The sequence below is a fragment of the Acomys minous genome, assembly GCF_964271855.1.
Source record: "Acomys minous genome assembly, chromosome: 15".
Classification (NCBI taxonomy): Eukaryota; Metazoa; Chordata; class Mammalia; order Rodentia; family Muridae; genus Acomys; species Acomys minous.
Window position 1 is genome coordinate 93,712,157 of NC_140497.1, and position 23,006 is coordinate 93,735,162.

The window sequence follows — 23,006 nt, forward strand, 5'->3', positions numbered from 1 at the left end:
GCTGTTAGCTGGGCCTGATGGCACACTTCTTTAAATCCAGCACTTGGGAGGCAGAGGCAGGAGGATCTCTGTGTGTTCAAAGCCAGCCTGCTCTACCTAGTGAGTTCTAGGACAGCTAGGTCTATGTAAAGAGACCCTGTCTCAAACAAAACAAAACAAACAACAACAAAACCCCCCAAAATACCTAAATAAATAAAGAAATGGCACCATGTCATTTTGTAGTTGGATACTTAATTTGAATTAAACAAAGCATTGTGTCTCTTTTCTTTACCCTTAAAATTAGGATATTAATAGCTACCTTATAGGGTTTTCAGAAAGACTGAAGGATATCTATAAAATGTTTAGAATAATGACTGATACATTTTAGATGCCTTATACATTTTGAGAGAAAAAAGAATCCTTTAAGGAGTAAATGAGGTAATATTAGAAATATTCTCATTTTTAAATAATATTATACTTGCTGTCATTCATCACAGGGTCAGTCATTGAATGCTGTTGTCTTTTAAGTCATTTTATTATTATTATTTTTGTGGTGTGTGTGTGAGAGTGTTTTGGATGGATGCACATGTACTACATGTATGCCTGAAGGCTGCTAAGGTCAGAAGAGGGTCCTGGATGCCCTGAAACCAGAGTTACAGATGATTGTGAGCCACCAAACAGGTGCTGGGAATGGAGCCGGGTCTTCTGCAAGACCAGCAAGTGCTCTAGCCTGGAGCCAGCGCCTCGGCCCCAGTGGACCACCGCCGCTGTCTTAGAGGCTTCGCGATGTTAGGGCTTGAGCATTTGCTTTCTCACTCTCCCTCCCAACCGTATAAAGTTCACCTTTAGCCCTACGGCTTTATTGTGGGGATTCCTAGGGCAAACCAAGGTCCATGCTTGTGCTTGGCAGGGGCTGCTACTGAGCCACACCCGAGCCCAGCTCCTCACACTCAGGCTCCCTTGAAGAGGTGAATAAACACTGAATACCCAGGCAAATCGTGCAGGTTTCCACTTCCTCCTCCTCCACCAGCCAGGGCTGCTCAGGGGACGTTGACGTTTGATAGCGTTTGAGAAAAAACAGGTTTAAGTGATTCACCTATGGTGGCCCCGCACACTGACACACTGAGTTCAGAGGTCGTGGTTGGTCGATAGGCTCAGGGTTGCTTCAGCTTTGGAGAGCCGCCCTACCTGAAGCAAACAGAAAAGTGACCTCCAGGGCAAAGGGTCAGAGAGGAAGAATGCAGGGCCGGAATTCCTTATCACCCACTTCAGGACTTAGGCCGGCTTTAAAAACAGCACTGAGGAGAAAAACTGAAGTCCACTGAGCCTTCTGAGGGATCACGCTGCTGTGGCACTGACCTTTGCTTTTCTTGAAAATTTTCCAGTTGGTAGCTGTGGTTTTTAGGGACTTGAGTCCAAATGTTCCCACTTCCTCTGGACTCGAACAAAATATTCAGTCAAAATGCAGATTTCCCCCAATCCTGTGTTTCCCGCAACCTCTTGAATTTCCAGGTTTTAGAAGAGGGAGCTGAACTCCGTACTATATCGTGCTCCGCACATCAAGATGCAAACATTTCTACAGGAAAGATCATTCTAGAAAATCACATGTTATTTCATTGATTATCTCAAGTTCAGAATTCACTTACTGAAAAATACAATTTTATGGAATCTCCTGGTTTAATTGATTTTTTTTACTGAAATACAAAAACTAAAAATGTAGCCATTGAAAATGAAAGGAGTCTTTCCTGAAACAAAACAAAGAAAATATCATTATTGTAGTGCAGGAAGCACACGTGCACGTGCACGTGTGTGTGTGTGTGTGTGTGTGTGTGTGTGTGTGTCTATGTGTCTGTGTGTGTTCTTTCTCTTCCTTATTCTGAAAACAGTGTCTTTAGTGTCTTTATTCTTCCTACACCCCCTAAAAGAGGACAATTGCTGATTCTATCTAACCCAGAGGAATAAGGGTTAATATAAATTCCTCATGTAAGGCAGTCCTAGGGGTACAAAGCAGAGAGAAAGGTCAAAGAACCAGGAAACTCATCCTGGAGAAAAGGAAACTAGGATATCTGAACAGGAAGTAAAACAACTGGAGGAAAGAGAGGGAGAAAGAAAGGGGAGAGGAAGCCAGGAGGGAAGCGGAGGGAAGGAGAAGGGTGAGGAGGGAGGAGACAACTGTGCTGGTCCTGATGAGGAGAGGATCAGCAAATGCTTTCATCTAGTCAGTATATTAAGCCTGCTTGTTCCGGGGTGGAGCGACGGAGGAGTTGTTAAAAACCCTAGTTCTTGCAGGTGACAAGGATTCAATTCCCAGTACCCACAGTGTGGCTCCAGGCTATGTGCACTGCAGTTCCAGGGGAGACGCTGCCCACGTGGTGCACAGACACACATGTGCACCACTTTAAACACTTACTTGCTTTAGCTACAACAAATCTAACTAAAGGAACTGCAGCCACTTTGGAATGAAACTGTACTAGTATTCCAATCTGGAGAATCAATGTTATTGCCAAATTAATTTAGATTGTGCTAGTATTTTAAAAAATCAAATATGTCAATGGGACACTTACAGCAAATGTCCACTGCAACATCTGTCTTAGCTTTGAAAGGGAGGCAGGGCATAAGACAGAGCTTATGTGCACCTACTGTGATGGCCACTTCAGCGATGACACAGCGTCGCTGAGAACAGACTCTGGGGCTGGATGGCTGGAGGATCAACCTTCATTTAATTCACTACTATCTGTGGCCCAAGACAAGTTTTATTACTATTCAGTTTTTGTTTCCTCATAAGTGAAAGGATAATTATAGTATTAGCTTTATTGTGATAAATAAATGAGACATTTGCAAGATGTTCAGAGCAGGGCTTGCTACATGACAAGCTGTGCTCCTGTGACCAGAGCCTCATGTGAGGAATTCTGTCAGTCATTCTTCTAGCTGGGTCTGACTGAGTTAACCCCAGGGCTTCGGAGTTTGAGAAGAGCCACTTGGTTGTTCAGCAGCTGTTTCAGGTTGAAGATCTAATCTATGACACAGCCCCAGCTGTTCAATTTTCCTTTAAGGAGGGTGTGAGGAACAGATGTTGAGCAAATTAGCAGGAAAAAGTTTCCGAGAGAAGTTAAACAAAACTCAGTTTCCAAAGACACATCTCTGAGACTTGTAAATGACTTGCCCAGAAGACACTGCCTCCCATGAGGAGGGCTGGGATTTATCACACAGCATTTCCAAAAGCAGCATTGTTAAGTAACAGTTCATGTACCATAACATTCACTTGTTAAGCGTGTAGCTCAGCAAGCTTCAGAATTCCCTAGGAGCTGTGCGATCATTACTGGGCATCAGGTTAAACTCTCACCATCTCACAAAGAAAGCCCAGGCTCCTTGACAGGCAGCCCTATCAATCCCATGCCCTCGTACCCAGGGAGCACCACCACTGCGGACTTTCAAAATACATTTACTCATTCTGAATACTGCATATGGCTCGATCACATTTGTCAATATAAGGACTACTCTCATAATGAAGCAAGGATTAATTTTGAGTCAAATAAGGGCCACTATAAGCTGGGCGCATTGAATTAAGGTACGTTGATAACATGTTCCAACTTAGAAGAACTGAATACATTTGGGTGATCACAGAACAAGGCTGGAAGTCAACCTATTTCCAAGACACTGGTATGGTCATCAGGTCAGGTGAGCTATGGAAGGACAGATAGCCTTGTGTATGTTTTCCTTATATTATTATACTCTTGGCTTTAGGGCTGATGGAGGCGAAAAGTCTTTGAAACTTAGCAATATGAGTCAGGAGTTTTATCCAGAAGTCAGGAGGCTTAGGGCAGACACAGAGGTGATAATAAAGCCTTTTGAAAGGTACTAACGTTAGCCCAGTGTAACACTGGCTCTCGTTCTGAAACAGTCCATTTCTCTATAACCACGCTGCTCTTGTCAGCTAAGGTTAGACAGACTGCTCTCAAGTAAACGTGCAGAGAACTCAGGCTCACAACGACGTAGGTTGTCTCTGTGACTGGGTGTTTTTACTCACCATAGGGCCCAAGGCTGTTTCAGATGCTTCCCCTCCACGCTCTCTCCTCCCCTTTCTTCCCTTCCCCAGACACTATTCCATTGAATAGCTATAGGACATTTTGCCTACCCACTCACTAAGGGGGGGTTGGTCTGAGTCCAATAACTAGCTATTGCTAAACTATAGGGACAGCAAGGTGGCTCAGTAGATAAGGGCTGGGGGCACAAGCGCAGTGGCCCGAGCTCCATCCAAAGTGAGAGAAGAGAACTAACTGCCTCGGCCTCTGCACGTGTGCCACAGTGTGCACACCCACTCACAACAGTAATTCTAAAACAGTTTTAAGTGGTTGTTTTAAAATGCTACTATAAACAAGTTTTTGTGTGTCTTCAGTTTTCTGATATGTACCTCACACACACAGAGGAACAGGAGTGCATTCTGTATAATATGGCATCTCTATTTTTGACTATTTTTTTTTATCTCCACCAGCAATGTATGAAAGCCTCAGTTTCTCCACACGCTGGCTTACACATTATTTTGTTTTAAAAATTATTTTTACATTAATACTGTGAATATGATATGATATTCCATTGTGGTTCTGAGGTGTGTTTTGTTAATAAAAATGGTGCTGAACATGTTTTCACTACATTTTAATGAAATATTTGAGAGGTTCATATACATATTTTGGTGATATTCACCACAACTCCTACCTATAAGTCTTCCCAGATCCAACCCCTACCTTCCTTTGTACCCTCCTTTAAACATGCTTTTATTGGCCATATATCTTGTCTAGCAAGTGTTGACGACAAAAGTCTTTTGTTTATTTTAAACACTGGGTGACCTTTTAGTTGCTGAGTTGCCAGAACTCTATATATCCTGAGTGCCCATATCAGGTATTTGCTTTGTTAATATTTTCTCCCATTCAGTAAGTTATCGACCCTTTGTCTAGTGTCCTTGGAAGCACTAAAAGTCATTAATTTCTATAAAATCTAATTTATTTGTAGAGGAATTTTAATCAAGCAACATGGCTACTCTGGCTGGAATACAGACATGCCCTTAGCACACACCTTTACTCCCAAACAAGAAGGTAAAGTTAGTTGGTAGAAGGAAGCAGCCATGTTTGAGAGGGATGTCTAATTGAGAAGCAGAAAAAGTGACACTTCAGAGAAAAGATTTGACAGAATAGGATGCGCCCAACTTTCACAAACAGAGATCGGAGAGGTGACTTAAAAAGGGAGCAGCACAGAGAGGGGGGGAGGAGGAGGAAGAGAAGGAGGAAGCATCAGTTTTATCAAGACTGTTGAACAGAGACAGTTTGCAAAGAAAGACCAAGCTAGACACAAGTGAAGACAGAATGAGTCAGAGAATGAGAAGGAGCCAGATTAGAACATATTTCCAAAGTCAGTATGAGGCCGAACAGAGCAATTCAGTCAGAAGTTGAGAGAAGCCAGTGTGAATCAGTCAGCTTGGAGAGGAGTTTGAGCCAGAACAGCTGAGTTGAATCAGTGAGCAAGAGTTTAGAAAGAACTAGAAAGGGTGAGCTTATTAAGCAGCAAGTCTCAGAGGCCAAAAACATTCTAGGCCAAGATTAGATTATAACAAGGTTAGAAGCTTCCAGGACAAGACCTAGGTTAGCAGACGGAGGCAGTAAGCCTTGGAGATTAGATCAGGCAAATAAAGGATACTTATACATTAATCTATTTTTCCTTTTGATGCTCTAGGTTGGGTAGCACAGTGGCCGAGTAAGGAAGTCCTCTTGGCTTTAACCTTTACAAGGAGAGTAACTTTGAAATAGTTTTGTTTTCTGTTCTGTTTTGCTCAGCCATTCCCCATCCCTTCTCTTCACTGTGGGGGAAGGAAGCCAGGAAGTCATTTATGCTGCACATGCTATAACTCTGCAACAAGGCCACAGATTAGTCAATATTTGTGTCTATGAAACCAAACTCTTGCTTAACTTACCCAAACACATTCATAAAATGAGATGTTTCTCAAGTCTAGAATTGCACATAAATGCTGATGTTTGTTTTTTAAACTATTTTATTCGGGGTACTGAAGCCTTTACCTCCTTCCAACCAACCCCTTAATCCTGGGTAGTGGGGAGAGGGGGTGCAGGCCCCTTTACTTCTCCTGGCTGTTTAGGGTCAATTGGGATCTTTTGGGGAAATACCAATCTCCATCAACAGCAAATGCAGCAGGCAGTCTCCTCCAAGCCACTGTGTTTGAAAGGCTTTTCTCCGTCTGCACACCGTCCATCTGTGTGTGCTACATGCCACATGCCTCCACCCCAGGCCACTTTCTCTCTCCAGGTACTCCTATTTATCCTCCTCAGAGTTCTAGATCATGCCCCTTTCTGGACCACAGAAGGCATTACCAGCTGGCAAAGACCACATCCTGCATGGCACAATTATCAGCTGTGGAAAAACTGAAGTCCAAACAAAAATCCCATACTCGAGATTAAAACAAAGACAAATTTACATACCACAACTGAGTTTACAAAGAAACCAAACTTCCATTACACATAAAAGTCAATATTTAAATTCATTGCTATTTTCCCTTTGATGTAATGGTGTAATGAAAACGTACTGCTATTTAATCTTTGTTTTTCTTTTTTCTTTTTTTGGTTTTTTGAGACAGGGTTTCTCTGTGTAGCCTTGGCCATCCTGGACTCACTTTGTAGACCAGGCTGGCCTCGAACTCACAGCGATCCGCCTGCCTCTGCCTCCCGAGTGCTGGGATTAAAGGCGTGCGCCACCAGGCCTGGCTATCTTTGTTTTTCTTAATCTCAGACAAAATATTGCTATTTGTGGATCAAAGTTGTAAGCATCAAGGGATCTGAGTTAAAGACTAAGAAGATAACCACTGCAGCTTGGTTTTCTTCATATTTCTGCATAAGCTATACAAACTGTGATATACTGAGTAAAGCAACTTGATGACAATAAAAACCATAAATGAATATAAAAAGGCAAGGCCATTTAGTCAATAAGATGCTAATTTATCAAAAACATAGCTACATTATATAATTACAGCTGTTTTTGTTTCTAGGAGACTGAAGGCCAGGACAGAGCAGAGGAGAGGAAGTCACCGCTGCAGCGTAGTGTCTTTTGATTCTGGACGCACAGAGAAATATGCTATGCTTCGAACCCCCTGCAGGGCTGATACCTGGCCACTGCCTCAGCCCCTTCCCTTGGGTGAAACACAGGAAGCATGTAAACTCAGTCTCACCTAGGGTGCTTAGGCCCAACACAAGAAACTCAGGATTTATTTACAGGCGTTTTGTTTTAAAATTGTAGCTCTTTTGATTAAAAAGTTTTGTTGTTGGTGTTGGTGCTTATACTTTGTGTTTTCCTTTGACAATGTTTGTGGTTTTTTCATAATTTAAAATTTTATTCGTTGTGAATTTCACCCCAATCATACATACCAATAACACTCATTTCCCAATCCTTCCATATCTGCCCTCCACCCTTGTAAGTCCCTTAAAAAAAGAAAAGAAAAAATTTCACAATGGAAGCTGTGGTGTGTCATGGGTGTGTCACATGGTATACCCTTTGCCCAAACACTTTACTTGCAACTATTCATTGCAATGAGTCACTGGTCTGGTTTGAGGCCTCTGGCTTCTGCTGCCCTGTCAACACTAGATCCTCACCAGGACTCCTCTCAGATATCCTGTTGTTACCCTGTGTCATGGAGCTCCTGAGGCTTTGGATCTGCAGGACAGGACACTTCCATCAGCTCATAGGGGTAGATGATGGGGTGGACCAACTCAAAGTCCTGGATCTTGGCCTGGTGGTAGCTGAGTTGGCCAGCCCTCCTGCATGCCACAGCTGGCAAAGGCCTTTGATAGTATTTGGAATGAGTGAACAAAATTAACGCTGTTAGGTTCCAGGAAATTTCTTTTCCTAAAGTCTGGCATTTAGACAAAAGGCCAACATTCTCTCAGAAATTTAAGATAGTTCTTACTTGCTAAAAGGAGTGAGTCATTCTCCTCCCTGGCAGAAGGGACAGATCGTTCTTCCATTAACCTATGCCTGTGGTGCGTATCAGCATATCAAGATTTAGGCTAGCTTCTAGGCTCCCTCAGTCCCTACTCACAAGTACCTGGTACAGAGTCATTCTGGGGGGCATCCCCTGCTCCCCAGCCCCTCTCCAGGCCCCGGGCTTCCCTTCCCTTCCCCCAGGTTCTTTTGACCCAGCACATCTTGGCTATGTGCTCTTGGCTTCTCTCTTGGCCCCTCTCCTGAGCCTGTCTGTCTGTTTGCCCTTTCTCCTCATCTTTCCCCTCTTCCTCTCTCAGTCTCCTTCTCTCACAGCCCGGCTCATTCTGCTTTCTTCCAGATGTGCTTCCCTCATAGCTACAATAAGAGCCTTCTCCTCAGCCGTAACCAGGAGCAGCCGTGTCCACATTCTCATTTACTAGCTGGTGTTTAAAGATGCTGAGGGTGTTAGCATCCATGCTAACTAGGTCCATGCACGTGTGATACGCCTCTGGTTAAGACTGTGGGTCACCTGGTAATCCCAGTGATCCCTGTTCTGCCCTCTGCTGTTCTTGAACCTTCACTGAGAATTTCGTATTTGAGTTTCCAGGTTCTCAGCTGATTGTGGTAAGAGCAATTTTGCTCATATACTATATACAGTGCATCTCCTCTCTGGAAAATTCTTGAGACTCATCCTCTCTCTGGCAAGTCTGATGAAAACCCCTCACTGTATCTGTCCTCATACCTGACCACACTGTAGTCCAGGTGTGGTGACAACGTAAGGGAAGGTGCCACAGGCCACACCTTTCCACGTATCTTCAGCTGCATCACTATAATTTGTAGCATAACTAAGGAGTTATGTTTAACTTGAGTGTGTGTGGATGTGTGTGCTCATGTGTGCACTGGTGCATGCATATGTGCAAGAATACATGTGTGCACTCATGTGTAGGCCAGAGGTCAACCAACCTCCTATGTTCCTCAGGACAGTTGTCCATCTTGGTCTCTGACGTAAGATCCTTTCTCTGGGATCTGGGACTCAGCTAGCCTTGGGGGTCCTCCTGTCCCTGCGTCCCCAGCACTGAGATTCAAGCTCGCACCACCAGCTTTTTATGTTAATTCAGAACTTGAACTCCGGTCCTCACATTTATGTGGCAAGCACTTTGAAGACTAAGCTATCTCCACAGCCCTGGACTGTATTTGATGGTGGGGCGGTGGGTGACGTGTGGGCAGCTAGAGTGCCCTTCCTTCCACAGGTGCTTCAGAAACGCAGAGCGCTGTCACTGACCTGGAGCATTAACCTTGACTCAGTGCTCCGTGCTTTAAAGACTAAATCAGAGAAAGGGTGGTCACAGAAGCATATATGATAACCGTTCTGAAGACAAATTCAGCCACAGAATAATGTCAGCAAACTATGATCAGTCAGGTCGGAAGTAGGCAAATGCTTCAGAAGGACACGCACTGAGAAAAATAAACTAAATTCCTGACAGATTCTAAAGTGGTGAGTCCAGAGTTGGACTAGACACACAATGATCAAGTGATGTGGATTTAAATCTTATTTAAGAATTTCACAACACCAGGTGTCCAAAGTATACCTTTAAGTCTTATCTTTATTATTTTCAGTGCTGGGGTCAATCTATGGACTTGGGCATGCAGGGAAGCATTGTACTACAAAGCTCCCTATCAGCCAAAACAAAACCAGTTCTAACTAACTTAAAAAAAAAAAAACCCAACCCAAACCAACCCCCCCACAAACTGGACAGGATAGGTGTTGATGCTTTGTACCAGCATGTACTGCTCTGTAATGTATCCAGTTCCATGACTACTGACCCAGGCCTGCATTAGGAGGAGGAGGAAGAAGAAGAGGAGGAAGAGAAGGAAAAGGAGGAAGAAGAGGAAGAGAAAGAGGAGGAGGAAGAGGAAGAGGAGGAGGAGGAGGAGGAGGAAGAGGAGGAGGAAGAGGAGGAGAAGGAGGTCTTCCTTTCTGTTTTGTCTTCAAGCTGACCATGGACATTCACTATAGCTTACTCCATATGAAAGCATTCCCACTTGGGGAGGTGAGAGAGTAAACAGAGGCAGGTGGAGTGTGTGTTAATGAGTTAATGTCCTTGGCTTGTTGCCTAAGGAGGCAACAGTTAATGTGCTCAACACAGTTCTTCTTTCCTGCTCCTGCTGTTACCTCCTCAGCACTGAAACCACATGCATGCGGCAGTCCTATTCCTTTTTAAAGATTACCTTGCTGGGCAGTGGTGGCCTTTAATCCCAGCATTTGGAAGGCAGAGGAAGGTGGATCACTATGGGTTCAAGGCCAGCTTAGTCTACAAAGTGAGTCTAGGACAGCCAAGGCTATTATCCAGAGAAACCCTGTCTTAAAAAAAAAAAAATTACCTTTGTTATTTGTAGCCTTCCAAGTCACTAAAGACTTCTCTGCTTGACTTCCTTGAGGGCTTTAGAGAATTGCCAGAACCCTTGGTCTTGGCCCTAATTATCTCTACTGTTAATAATAAGTCGACTGGTGCTAACTATCTGCCAGTGTTTACCTACAATAACCGTTGGGAGTTCACTGCTCTCTGATACATGAGGAAGGGTGACGCCCAGTCTGAGTTCTCCCTGTTGCACGGTGGTGAAAACGTTGCATGATATTGTGCATTAGAGGCCAATCTACGAAGGGGAGTCTAAATGAAGGAAAAAATTAGAGTGGACCCCTGTTATCTGATTTTGTGTATTATCCATGCTTCTATTCATGACTACTGTACTCTCTCCAGTTCAGCTTGGAACCCCCCAGCCCTCCAGCTTACCCGCCTGAATGAGCCTGCTTGTCTGGCTTCCTCTAGTGAAGAGTCACTTCTATGTCCCATCCCCTAACTCCTTCCCTGCTCTGTTGAGTGGACCCTGGCTGGTTGTTCTAATGTGCTTTTGAGCCACTGTTCTCTCCTGTGCAGTGCCTGCAGCAAGCACCCTCCAAACCACCCCCTTCCCCTGCCCTCCATCACTACTGAGGGAGGAGAGCCTGAGGCTCCTGGGACACTGCTGTCACTCTCCAAGCTGCCTGTGCTACACCTCTCACCCTCCCTACCTCCTGATGATGTCACAGCCTCTGATAAAAATAGAACTGATCACAAGATGTGTCCTCACCCCATCACCCTGCCCCTGGTTCCAGGAGCGGTCTCCTCCATTGCTGCCACTGAGGAGGTGATCTGCCTTCACCACCACCCCTAGGAGGTATCCCTCGTTCCTTCCAGCCTTCTGCAGATGTTCCCTCTTCTTTCTGGTGGAGTTGGCTTTTAAACAGCTCCTGTCTGATGACGGTCTTTCTACTAGCACCTGCCACGTGACTCTGATTTGGCCAGTGGGACTGAGGAGAACGAGGTTCCCATGGAGACAACTGCCCTATGGATAGACTCACGAGAGTGGTGCATCTCTGCAGTGCTGTATGACGTTACCCCTGACACCGCTGGCCCTTGTTTCTCCAATGCCCTTTCCATAGCTCAGGCATGGAAGTACGCCTATCCCAGCTTCTGCCAGTGATCAGAGAAATAACTATAGTGTGGGCTCAGAGATCCAAAGAGACGCTGTGCCCTAAATGCTCCTAAGTTTATAGCAGAGAGGCCATGACAGCATTCCAGCCTTCTTGATGTGTTACAGCAAAGTTGCTTGTAAGAGCCCTCATGAAATCTAGGGATTACCTTTGCCTTGTATACAGCCGCTGGTTGAACAATCAGAAACCTGTTTGGAAAAGGATTGGCGGGATGTTTTCTGTATTTTGTGGTGTCAGTATAGTACTCTCCTTCAGTCATTGACTCTGGATCAAAGAACAGGTTCATGTTGGCCAATGGGCAATGATTATCTACTGTGCCTGCTGATGGCAAGTCTCTCCTTCCCTCCCTGCCTCCCTCTCGCTGCATATATATATATATATAATCTCTATCTCTTAGGGATCCTTTAGCATGCCATGGTCAGGGTTCTCCGCAGGCTGGCAATGACTCTCCTTCAGCAGGCCATGGTCAGAGTTCTCCGCAGGCTGGCAATGACTCTCCTTCAGCAGGCCATGGTCAGAGTTCTCTGCAGGCTGGCAATGACTCTCCTTCAGCAGGCCATGGTCAGAGTTCTCTGCAGGCTGGCAATGACTCTCCTTCAGGCTCGCTGCCCTTTGCAGCATTCATGCTTATCTTGCCTCTGTGGTCCCTGCCATTTTGAAATCCTTTTTGCTTCTCTGGCAGAAGGAAGCCAAACACCACAGCAGCACCTCACCGGGATTGTGGTCATCAAGTTGCACACACTAAGGTCCTCTTACCCTTTTACCTCCCGGGGGTGGGGTGGGGGAGCCTGAGATGTTCTGGTCCTTTTCAGAGGACAGAGAGTGGCTTATTCCATTTCATATGTAAACCCACTCCAATACACCCATGTCCCTTGAGCCTTCTGACAGGTTTTCATGTGCTAAGACAATCCTGACACTTTAATCATATTTCTGCAGGCTCTCATGGTAACGTTTCACAGAGGCCTTCCAGCAATATACTGGAACCAACTCCAAGGGTTCTTAGAGCCTAGGATCACAGGGGAGGCCCACAGTCAATAGCATCTTTTACTTTTGACTGTTTGGGTGGTGTGTGTGTGTGTGTGTGTGTGTGTGTGTGTGTGTGTGTGTGTGTGTGTGTGTGTGTGTTAGGCCAGTGGCTATCTTCAACTGGCTATCTTTGACTGATCCCCTCTCTATTTTATTTACTGAGGTAGGGTCTCTCACAGAACCTGAGCCCCCCAATTCAGCTAGTTAGCTAACTGGCTCACCCTGGGGATAGCCAGTCTTTGCCTCATAAGCACTGTGATTACAGGTGGGCCAGCTTGTCTACCCCGTTTTCTGTGGGAGTTGGGGACCTGAATTCCCGTCCTTGGCCCATGCAGCAGGCCACCTGTCCACCTGAGTCTCCTGTCTGGATGCCTTTCATTGCTTTCATGCTGGCTCCTGAGTTACTGTTTACCCGTCCCACAGATACATCTGATTCCTTTACATCTTCTCCACTAGCTGAAACAAGCTAAGCCTTGTCTGGAGAGAGCACAGCTAAGTTTTGAGAGGAAATAAAATGAATTCCTGATCCTGACTTCTTTCTGTAGGTTCATGAGGCCACCTGTTCCCTACAGTGCACAGCAGCCAGCAGCCAGCAGCCAGCAGAAGCATCTAGCTACATTCACTGTTAATCCTGGGGAAGAAACCACCGTCTGAACAGATTTTTCTGGCAGCCCAGATGGTATAGTCTCCACAAGACAAAGGGGCAATGTGTGTTTCTGTGGGTGGTTAATGATGGCGAATTATCTGTTACCCAGTAACCTCCTCAGGGCTCGGCCTCCGCCTGTAAAGGGTCTTTAGACTTGGGCACTCTGTGCCTGGCATATCAGCCCTGCACATCCCTGCTGTGCCTCCTTTCTTACAGACCTCCACCTCCCAATAGCCAATTCTGCATGCTATCAGTTCCCTCTTAGGATCCGTGGCTCAGTGTGTGGGACTTGACCTGTCCTGGAAGCTCTGTGTTCTTTCTCCTAAACAGCCCCACCCCAGCCCTTGAGATCTTGCTTTTTCTACTAGGACCCAAATTTTGGCCCCAGGCACTTAGGAAAACTGCATTAAACTCTGAACTTCAACTACCTCTATAACTAAGTCTTAGACCTGCACCTTAGTTCAATGTACTACATGCTTGAGTGATATTAATGTGCTCTTTAAATAGTGATAAATTCTAATCCTGAATTCGACATCATATATTTGGTAGATGACTGACTGATTTGTTCCTGTAATTTTTCTTTTAGAAGACATCCAGAACCATTTCCATCTAAAGCCATTATCACAGCTCCAAGATCACGCGACCTTTGGCCTCTGCTGGCTTTAGAACTTTACAGCACCCTCCTCCCTGATCACCATGTCAGCCATGTTCTTATCACAGCTTTCCCCTGTAATTGCTGCCACAATCAGTTATAGCATAGCACACTCACCTGGGCATTCCTTACCTTAACGACTTCTCCTATCACTGGAGAGCCAGTGCCACCCACATAAGCCAGTGCTTGCCTCACGTCTCCACAAGTCACGTCTTGGTAGGTATTTTACTACTGCACCCCACAGTTATTATCCAACCATCTGCCGTGACGTTCTCACACTGAACCAAAGTCCGACCCTGGACGTCTCACTGTCAGGCTACTTCTCTCATCAACGGTCACAGCTTAGATGCCAGAAAAGCACGCGCGAGCACACACACACACACACACACACACACACACACACACACACACGAGGAGATTTTAAAGTGATTCTAGGGCAATGAAAACAGGAGCTGCCAAGCAGTGGGAGAATGGGACTGAGGAGGGCAGGGGTGTGTCACTGATGTGTGGTGATGTAGGAGGTGGACATTTGTGATTCTGATGAGCTATGTGGTACAATTTTCCGTACCACCCAAAGGGAGCTTGCTCTCCACTGTTCAATGGGCTGTCCATGGAGTGCCAATTTGCACTTCCCAGTTAGGAAGGTGGCCTCTCCTACAGTCATATCGGGTCCTTACAGGTGGATCTTACAACCTTGGCATCAGAAAAGCCCCATGGCAGATAGAGACATATGCTGTACAGGTTAGTTTGGGTGCTGTAAGTTTATACATGAGCAACACAGATTGTGGCAGCAATTACAGGAAAAAAAGCTATGATAAGAACATGGCTGACATGGTGATCAAGGAGGGTGCTGTAAAGTTCTAAAGCTAACAGAGGCCAAAGGATGCAAGATCTTGCAAGCTATAGTAGTTTGAGTTTAATTTTAGAAGTCAGTGTGTGTGTGTGTGTTTGCGCATGTGCATGCGTGCATGCATGTGTGTACCATGGTCATGGCGCACATGTGGTGGGCATCTCTGGAGCTGATTCTATCCTTCCATCTTTGCAGAGGGTCTGGGGATTGAGCTCAGGTTATCAGGCTTGTATGGCACGCACTTAACTTACCAAGTCATCACGGGCCCCATCTGAATTCTAAGTGCATCCGGAAATCCTTGCGGGGGTGGGGGTGGGGGGCTAGAAAGATGGCTTAGCTGGTTCTCAGAACCCTTGCTAAGACTTACAAAAACTCCAGGGGATTTGCTGTCCTCTTCTGGCTGCCATGGGCATTGCATGTACCCGGTGCACTTCCATACGTGCAGGCGAAACACCTATCATAACATAACAGTTTATGTTTTGTTTTGCTTTTTTGTTTTTTGAGACAGGGTTTCTCTGTGTAGCCTTGACTGCCCTAGACTCACTGTGTAGACCAGCCTGGCCTCAAATTCACAGAGCTCTGTATAAAATTTAAAACTGAGTGGAGAGACAGAACCATTGAAGGATTCTACATAATGGAGTCATGTAATCTGAATTCTGTGGTCAGTGTATAAAATTAGTTTCTGGCAGTGGATCTACAGAAAACAAATATAAATGATCCTAAGAGCGCAAGAAAAAGTTGATGGTGGGTTTGAATTAGGTGACTGAGGTAGACAGAGCGGAAATGAACCAGAGCAATAGGGACTTGCTAATAGCTTACATGTGGAAAAAATTAGAAAATAGAAGTACTCAGGATAATTCTTTGGCATTCACGTAGGTTACATGCTACACATGGCTTATGGCTCCATTTAACTGCATAGACTCAAAATAACTGCCGTGATACCAGCTTGTGTTTTGGTTTCGGTTGTTTTCTGAGACAGGTCTTCCTGCACGGACTTGGCTGCCCTCCAGATCATGATCTTCCTGCTTCAGACTCCTCACTGCTGGGGTTTTCAGGTACATGTCCCGTGTCTGGCTGGGGTTTTAGGTACATGTCCCATGTCTGGCTGGGGTTTTAGGTACATGTCCCATGTCTGGCTGGGGTTTCAGGTACATGTCCCGTGTCTGGCTGGGGTTTTAGGTACATGTCCCATGTCTGGCTGGGGTTTCAGGTACATGTCCCATGTCTGGCTGGGGTTTTCAGGTACATGTCCCGTGTCTGGCTGGGGTTTCAGGTACATGTCCCGTGTCTGGCTGGGGTTTTAGGTACATGTCCCATGTCTGGCTGGGGTTTTAGGTACATGTCCCATGTCTGGCTGGGGTTTCAGGTACATGTCCCGTGTCTGGCTGGAGTTTTAGGTACATGCCCTGTGTCTGGCTGGGGTTTCAGGTACATGTCCCGTGTCTGGCTGGGGTTTTAGGTACATGTCCCGTGTCTGGCTGGGGTCTCAGGTACATGTCCCATGTCTGGCTGGGGTTTCAGGTACATGTCCCATGTCTGGCTGGGGTTTTAGGTACATGTCCCATGTCTGGCTGGGGTTTCAGGTACATGTCCCGTGTCTGGCTGGGGTTTCAGGTACACGTCCCGTGTCTGGCTGGGGTTTCAGGTACACGTCCCGTGTCTGGCTGGGGTTTTCAGGTACACGTCCCGTGTCTGGCTGGGGTTTTCAGGTACACGTCCCGTGTCTGGCTGGGGTTTCAGGTACATGTCCCGTGTCTGGCTGGGGTTTCAGGTACATGTCCCGTGTCTGGCTGGGGTTTCAGGTACACGTCCCGTGTCTGGCTGGGGTTTCAGGTACACGTCCCGTGTCTGGCTGGGGTTTTCAGGTACACGTCCCGTGTCTGGCTGGGGTTTCAGGTACACGTCCCGTGTCTGGCTGGGGTTTTAGGTACACGCCCCGTGTCTGGCTGGGGTTTCAGGTACATGTCCCGTGTCTGGCTGGGGTTTCAGGTACATGCCCCGTGTCTGGCTGGGGTTTCAGGTACATGTCCCGTGTCTGGCTGGGGTTTCAGGTACATGCCCCGTGTCTGGCTGGGGTTTCAGGTACATGTCCCGTGTCTGGCTGGGGTTTCAGGTACATGTCCCGTGTCTGGCTGGGGTTTTAGGTACATGTCCCATGTCTGGCTGGGGTTTCAGGTACATGTCCCGTGTCTGGCTGGGGTTTTAGGTACATGTCCCGTGTCTGGCTGGGGTTTCAGGTACATGTCCCGTGTCTGGCTGGGGTCTCAGGTACATGTCCCGTGTCTGGCTTCATGATGTAGTTTTTAGTTGATGTTAATGTATTGATGGGAATTTGCTTATCCAACACACACTACAGGAAACACAATTATTAAAAACATAAAATTCATGCATATTTGTTTACAACTAGCTGCTTAAATAAGTTTATTTCTTCCATGTAATAACTGTTGATGAAAACTTTGAAAAGTACTTACTTTCAGTTACACAAGTACATTTTCTGAAATCTTTCTTGCAACACATAGCAACACTTATGAAACATTGTCCTTGAATGTGTTTGTCTTGCCTAACAACTAATCTGAGATAGAACCAAGACTGCTGGTTTGTTTAACTGCAGAGCATTTGCTGGGCTCTTTGAACATCCTTGATCCTGCCCCATGTTAGAATGACGAATAACTGAGAAAATGCTTGTCTCTTGGTATGGTAGACTAAGAATCTGTTTTTTGTTTTTGTGTTGCTTGGGCAATAAATGGTACAGATTTACTAACATTTATTCTATTCAATTATGACTACTGGAGAAATGTTATATAGCAAGCTACAGCTCAGTTAGAAAGGCTGTAGGAGTATACTCTATTGCCACACTATTGATTAGGAAGACTGGGGAGGGGACTCTATTGCCACACTATTGATTAGGAAGACTGGGGAGGGGACTCTATTGCCACACTATTGATTAGGAAGACTGGGGAGGGGACTCTATTGCCACACTATTGATTAGGAAGACTGGGGAGGGGACTCTGTAGCCACACTATTGATTAGGAAGACTGTGGGGGGGACTCTACAATCACACTGTATTGATTAGGAAGACTGTGGGGGGGACTCTACAATCACACTGTATTGATTAGGAAGACCGTGGGAGGGACTCTACAGCCACACTGCATTGGCAATGTACTGATTAAAATTAGAATACCCCTTCAGCTGCCCTCGTATATTCTTTTTTATTAAAAGTGCTCTTATTTATTTGTATGTATGGGTGTTTCGCCTGTCTGTATGTCTATGTACCATGTACCTGCTTGGTGGTCTAGGAGGTCAGAAGAGGGCTTCGGTCCCTCCAGACTGAGTTACAGACAGCCATCTCCTACCATGCGGGGCTGGGGAGCTGAGCCCAGGTTCTCCAGAAGAGGGACCAGTTGTCTTAAGCCCTGTTCCTTCCCTCCAGCAATGCCCCAGCGGATTCTTTAAGGAACAGAAGGAAAGGGGAGCACTTAATGTGCTGGATTCTGCAGTGGGGTAGTTTAAGGCTTTCCTTTGTCTCCACTTTATGTCCAGTGACCCTTAGTCTTCCATAAGCTCTCATGTCAAGTGGAACCCTCCCAGCCCTGACAGGTTTCCCATCATCCCTTTGCAGAGCAACATGATTCTCCAGTCATATGTCATGCTTGCAGCTTGATGTTTATTCGTGTGATTATTATTTTCTCTTTCTATCACTATCTATCCCCTCAGCTAACCCACTGGGTTGTATGGGCAGCCTGATCAACTAGTGGTGATTGGTTTCACTCACTTTACACCCATGGTGTCTGCTACAGTGCTTAAAGAAATCAAGTGTTTTATAGTGAGCACACACATACTTGGCTAGGAATTGGAGCTTACAGTCCTTCTGAGCTAAATGTGAACCATGCTATAAGTAAGCAGGAACATCGTCCCCAAATGTACGAGGCTCAAATCCCCAGAACCCATAACTATTGGCTGATATGGAAGTCAGGGCTTTCATGGGATGCTAGTGGTCACAGGGACCTAGAAAGCAGAGAAGGGTAAGATAAGAACAAATTCTCCTGAGAGCCTCCTGAGAGTGAGGTCCTGATGCCATCTTAAATTTGTAACTGTGAAACTGATTTCTGACTTTTAGTTTTACAACTGTGAGATACTACATTTTGAATTCAAACTACTGATTTGTTATGGCTATGAAAGAAAATGGACATACCAGGAGTTAGAGAGTATTAGATACATTGTATGAACCTGGACAAGTTACCTAACTTACAGCTTAGTGCTGAGCCTGTGTCCTTCCTTGGCCCTTTGCTGCCCCCACAGAGAAAACTGCAGCAGATGCCCCAGAGAATGAGGTAGCATGTAGACAGCAACTTGTAGAGGTGATATTGTAAATGCTTGAAAAGTACGGTTGTTATGACATATGTTAGGTGTTTTATAAACTACTATGCCTCATTCTCATCGCTCCATTGTGCTGACTACCACAGCTCCTCAGCTTACAGGCGACGAAGCAGACACGGAGGGGAGGTTAAACAGCTTGCTCGAATCACATGGTCAAAATGAAAAACACCACAGGAATAATTTTTGAAATATTCTAGTTGTTTTTTAAAAAAATATTCTCACATCTCATTTCCAGATGCACTCTATCCATTGAAACAATAGTTTCAGTGTTTCAGAGGGAAAGGAAGATACGAGTTAGAACAAAGGCATGATTGTCCAGTGGGAGTTCCAAGTCTCCAGCACAGGGTTAACCCTGAAAGCCAAGCTTGTTAAGTGAGTTTAAAAAGTTCTTCCATTGCTCGCTAACTCATCGAAAAGCAGAACCTGTGGAGGCGAAGCTGAAGCGCCCAGAGGAACGAACAATGTCGTCACTGCAGGGAACAGAGAGGGAAGCGATGTCTGACCCAGGGAAGGGGAAATGAGAGTTACGTGATGAATCAAGAAACCAGTCACTGGGCTCTTCCCGCTGCTGGAGTCTGGACGCCTGACCTTCCCCAGGAGGCCCATGTCCAAGCCTGGTGCCCACCGCAGTCTACGGAGTGATGGGGGAGCTTCTGTGAGGTGGGCCTGTGGGAAGGAAGCTGGCCGCTGGTGCCCACCCTTCAAGTCCCTTCTTCTCTCACACCGAGCGAACAGAGTGATGGTGTGTGTGCACAGTGTGCTACAAGCCCAAGGGCAACAGGGCCAACCAGCCATGGGAAACCATGAGCCAAAGTGAACCTTCCCATAAATCCTGTATGTCATCAAGACCATGGAAAGCTGATTGCCATGTACTCACCCCACCATGATAACTTCTGTTTAGACATTTTCAACTTGGGTAATTTCTTCTTTCTTCTCTTTTTTTTTGGGGGGGTGGCGGCTGCATCTCACTATGTAGCCCTAACTGGTCTAGACTTGACTGTGTAAAGTCTGGCCTCGAATGCTGATCTGCCTGCCTCTGCCTCTGCTGGGCTTACAGACAGCACTGCCACTCCCAGCCATGTCTTTAGTTTGTGGACTCTAAATCTGTGCAGGTTTAATGGCTTGTCATAGCATGGGGATCTAGAAAGACTTCACCAAATGTTTCACTCTCGTGTCAGAAATATCTACATAAGAGAAAGCCAGCCACTGCTCTCCCCTGGTCCTCTGAAGGCTGTGCAGGCTTGAAGCTACACTCCAGGGCCCTCTAAAGCCTCAAGTCTCTTCTTGTACCCTACTTGGAACATCTTCGGGCAAGCCAGTCAGACAGCTGCTCCTTCTTTAGATGAGCTGCCCTCCTTCCCAGCATGGCTAACCCTGGAGTGTAAAGCACTTAAGAAGCAGGCAGAGCCTTCCCCAGGGAAACAGCAAGTCCTCACAGCAAATTTACACCTTAATCTCTCTGACCACAAAGGGCCGTGTGGCCTCTTAGCTGCAGAGTGTAGGGAAGGCTACATTTTACAGTAGGGATTTTCCACAGGAACCACCCAGGCTTCGGCCTTCTGGCAGATTACTGACCCCTGCTCATGACGCACCATCGTGTGGACTTTCCACTTCTCCACAGGCAAGCTCTGTCCTACCCCAGAGCGATGGCCTCAGAGTCCTCTAAGACTGTCCTCCCCACTTGTCCCTGGCTAGCAGCTTCACACCCTCCGTCTCTGTTCAACTGTGACCGTCTCAGAGAAGCTTTAGACCACCTTTACAATGGAAAGTGACTTCTCAGTCAGCCCCTCAGCCACAGGAGAGTACAGAGTCCTCCACAGGGCTCCTCCCCCCTTCTCTTCCCTTCTCCTTTCTTGGGCAGCATAGCCCCTGAAACTTGCTATGAGGTCAAGGGTGGTCTTGGATTTCTGATTCTCCTGCCTCCTGGTGCTAGGATTCTCTCTCTTCCTCTCTGGGATACATACAGAACACCTCCATACCATATCTGTGGTCTGGCTTCTTATTTTTTAATCATTACAACGGTGCTGAAACCCAATAGCATTCTATTGTTTTCACAATGGAATCCCATCGCCTTTACAGTCTGCAGTACGATACTCTCCCACTTCCCGCCACAGCTCGGACTCAGACTAGCCTGCTGTGCGTGGCTGGAGCCCCCTGTGAGGCCGCCTTCCTGCCATCAGCTGCTTTGCAACAAGCAGCTTCTCAAGACTTCCACTGAGGTAAACAGATGCTCTGCTCAGTTTGCCCCCAGGCCTCAGGAGCCCTGCATGGCCTTCTGCCTGAGCGAGCGCATGGTCTGGGAGCTGAGCCAGAGGCTGGAGAAGATGCTGATGCCGCGCTGGCTCATTAGAGCCAGGTGGGGACAGAGGTTTTACCCCTCTGTGTGATTTGAAACCAGCACTGCCTGCTTCATGGCTCCCGTTTGAGGACTACCTGTTAGTTCCCGCCAGTTTCTCTGTTGCCAGTTGACCCCAAATTTCTCCTTAAAAAATTCTTCCACGAGGCCTGGCTTTGTGACCACTCGCTTTCAGTCACTTCCCTGGCCCCTCCCCCTTTCTCACAGCAAGTCTGTGGGATGCATGCACGCCATCTTTACTTCCTAAGTCCCCCTGTGGCAAGGGAAGGCCAGGGGTGGGAGTCTAAGCCCTCCTCCTCTTCCTCCTCTGTGACTGACTGACCCAGCAACAGGCAGCTGCACTCCAAATCCTGGGCTGAGAGGGTCAGATGTGCCACACTCTCTGCCAAAAAAACTGGCCTCATTTCTCTAAGACTATATTTTCCAACTCTTAAAGATAAAAACTGTCTCTGATTTCTTTTTCTGCTCTCAAAAAAATATTCTTAAGATTACACTGTAAACTCTTATCTAAGGATTTATAATTTGTTTATTGGGTGTGATGTTTAGCTTCTAAATTCAAACTCTCATTTAGACCATATCACATAACTCTTTGTTTACCTTCTTTTAGACTAAGAAACCAACAAGTCTCATTTTACTGTATCCTGGTTCAAAATGTTTCTTATTTCAAGGTAATAAAGGTGTACTCAAAATAACTAGATGGATGCTGTTTCTCCCACTGGGGCACCTGCAGACTTCCTGATCAATAGATTTGGTATAATGCTCTGCTGTATTGCTAATTCCAGGAACATTCATTTATTTACAATGTTAAGACTTGATTGTCATGTGCAACCCTTATTCTCAAGCTTAAAAATCACTGCCTTACAAATATATTTAGTCTTGTTTTTACTAATCTACAATATAGCTTTAGATTACAAGCTATGAAATTTTATAAACTAAATCATACAGAAAACTGTTCTGTTCTCTTTTTATGGACTATGTTTATGTTTTTAAGGCTCCAACTTAAGAGGGATAAAACCTAAGTCCTAGTCTTACAAATGATCAAGTCCTTTAACATGCTCAAGAATGTAGTTTTATTCATGCTAAGAACCAATGTTATTAATTATATTTTCAAGGTCAAACATAGAATAAAATTCTATTTTATGTTATTAAAAAATTATTTATTATATGTACAGTGTTCTGCCTGCATGTATGCCTGCACACCAGAAGAGGGCATCAGATCACATGGTTGTCAGCCACCATGTGATTGGGACTTGAACTCAGGACCTCTGGAAGAGCAGGCAGTGCTCTTAGCTGCTGAGCTGTCTCTCCAGCCCTCTATTTTATGTTTACAAAGTATAGTTTAGAGCACATAACTAAAGACAAACAAAGATTGCTTAATTCAAATACGCTAACCCTCAAGCTTGTCAGAGATCTGTTGGATACAACATTTAACGTGTAAGTTTATAGTTAAACAAAACAAAACAACAATAACAACAACTACAAAAACCCCCAGAGACCCCCAGATCATAACAGTAGTTCCCCAAGGTCTCAGAAGATTTGGGCACAGTAGCAGGTGACGTCAATGCTGGTTTGTAGTATGATGACCACTGGGCAAAGCTGCCCCCAACATCT

The 23,006-nt window shown here is 45.8% G+C and overlaps 1 long non-coding RNA gene across 1 annotated transcript in view; it reads right to left on the reverse strand.

Moving 5' to 3' along the window:
- The window catches only part of LOC311584137, a 27,510-nt gene continuing 4,504 nt past the window's right edge, over nucleotides 1-23,006 (reverse strand). The window contains exons 2-3 of the long non-coding RNA XR_014774800.1: nucleotides 2,544-2,713; nucleotides 1-1,724 (exon numbers count right to left, since the gene is read on the reverse strand). This is a non-coding gene — a long non-coding RNA (uncharacterized lncRNA). The remainder of the gene's footprint in view (nucleotides 1,725-2,543; nucleotides 2,714-23,006) is intronic.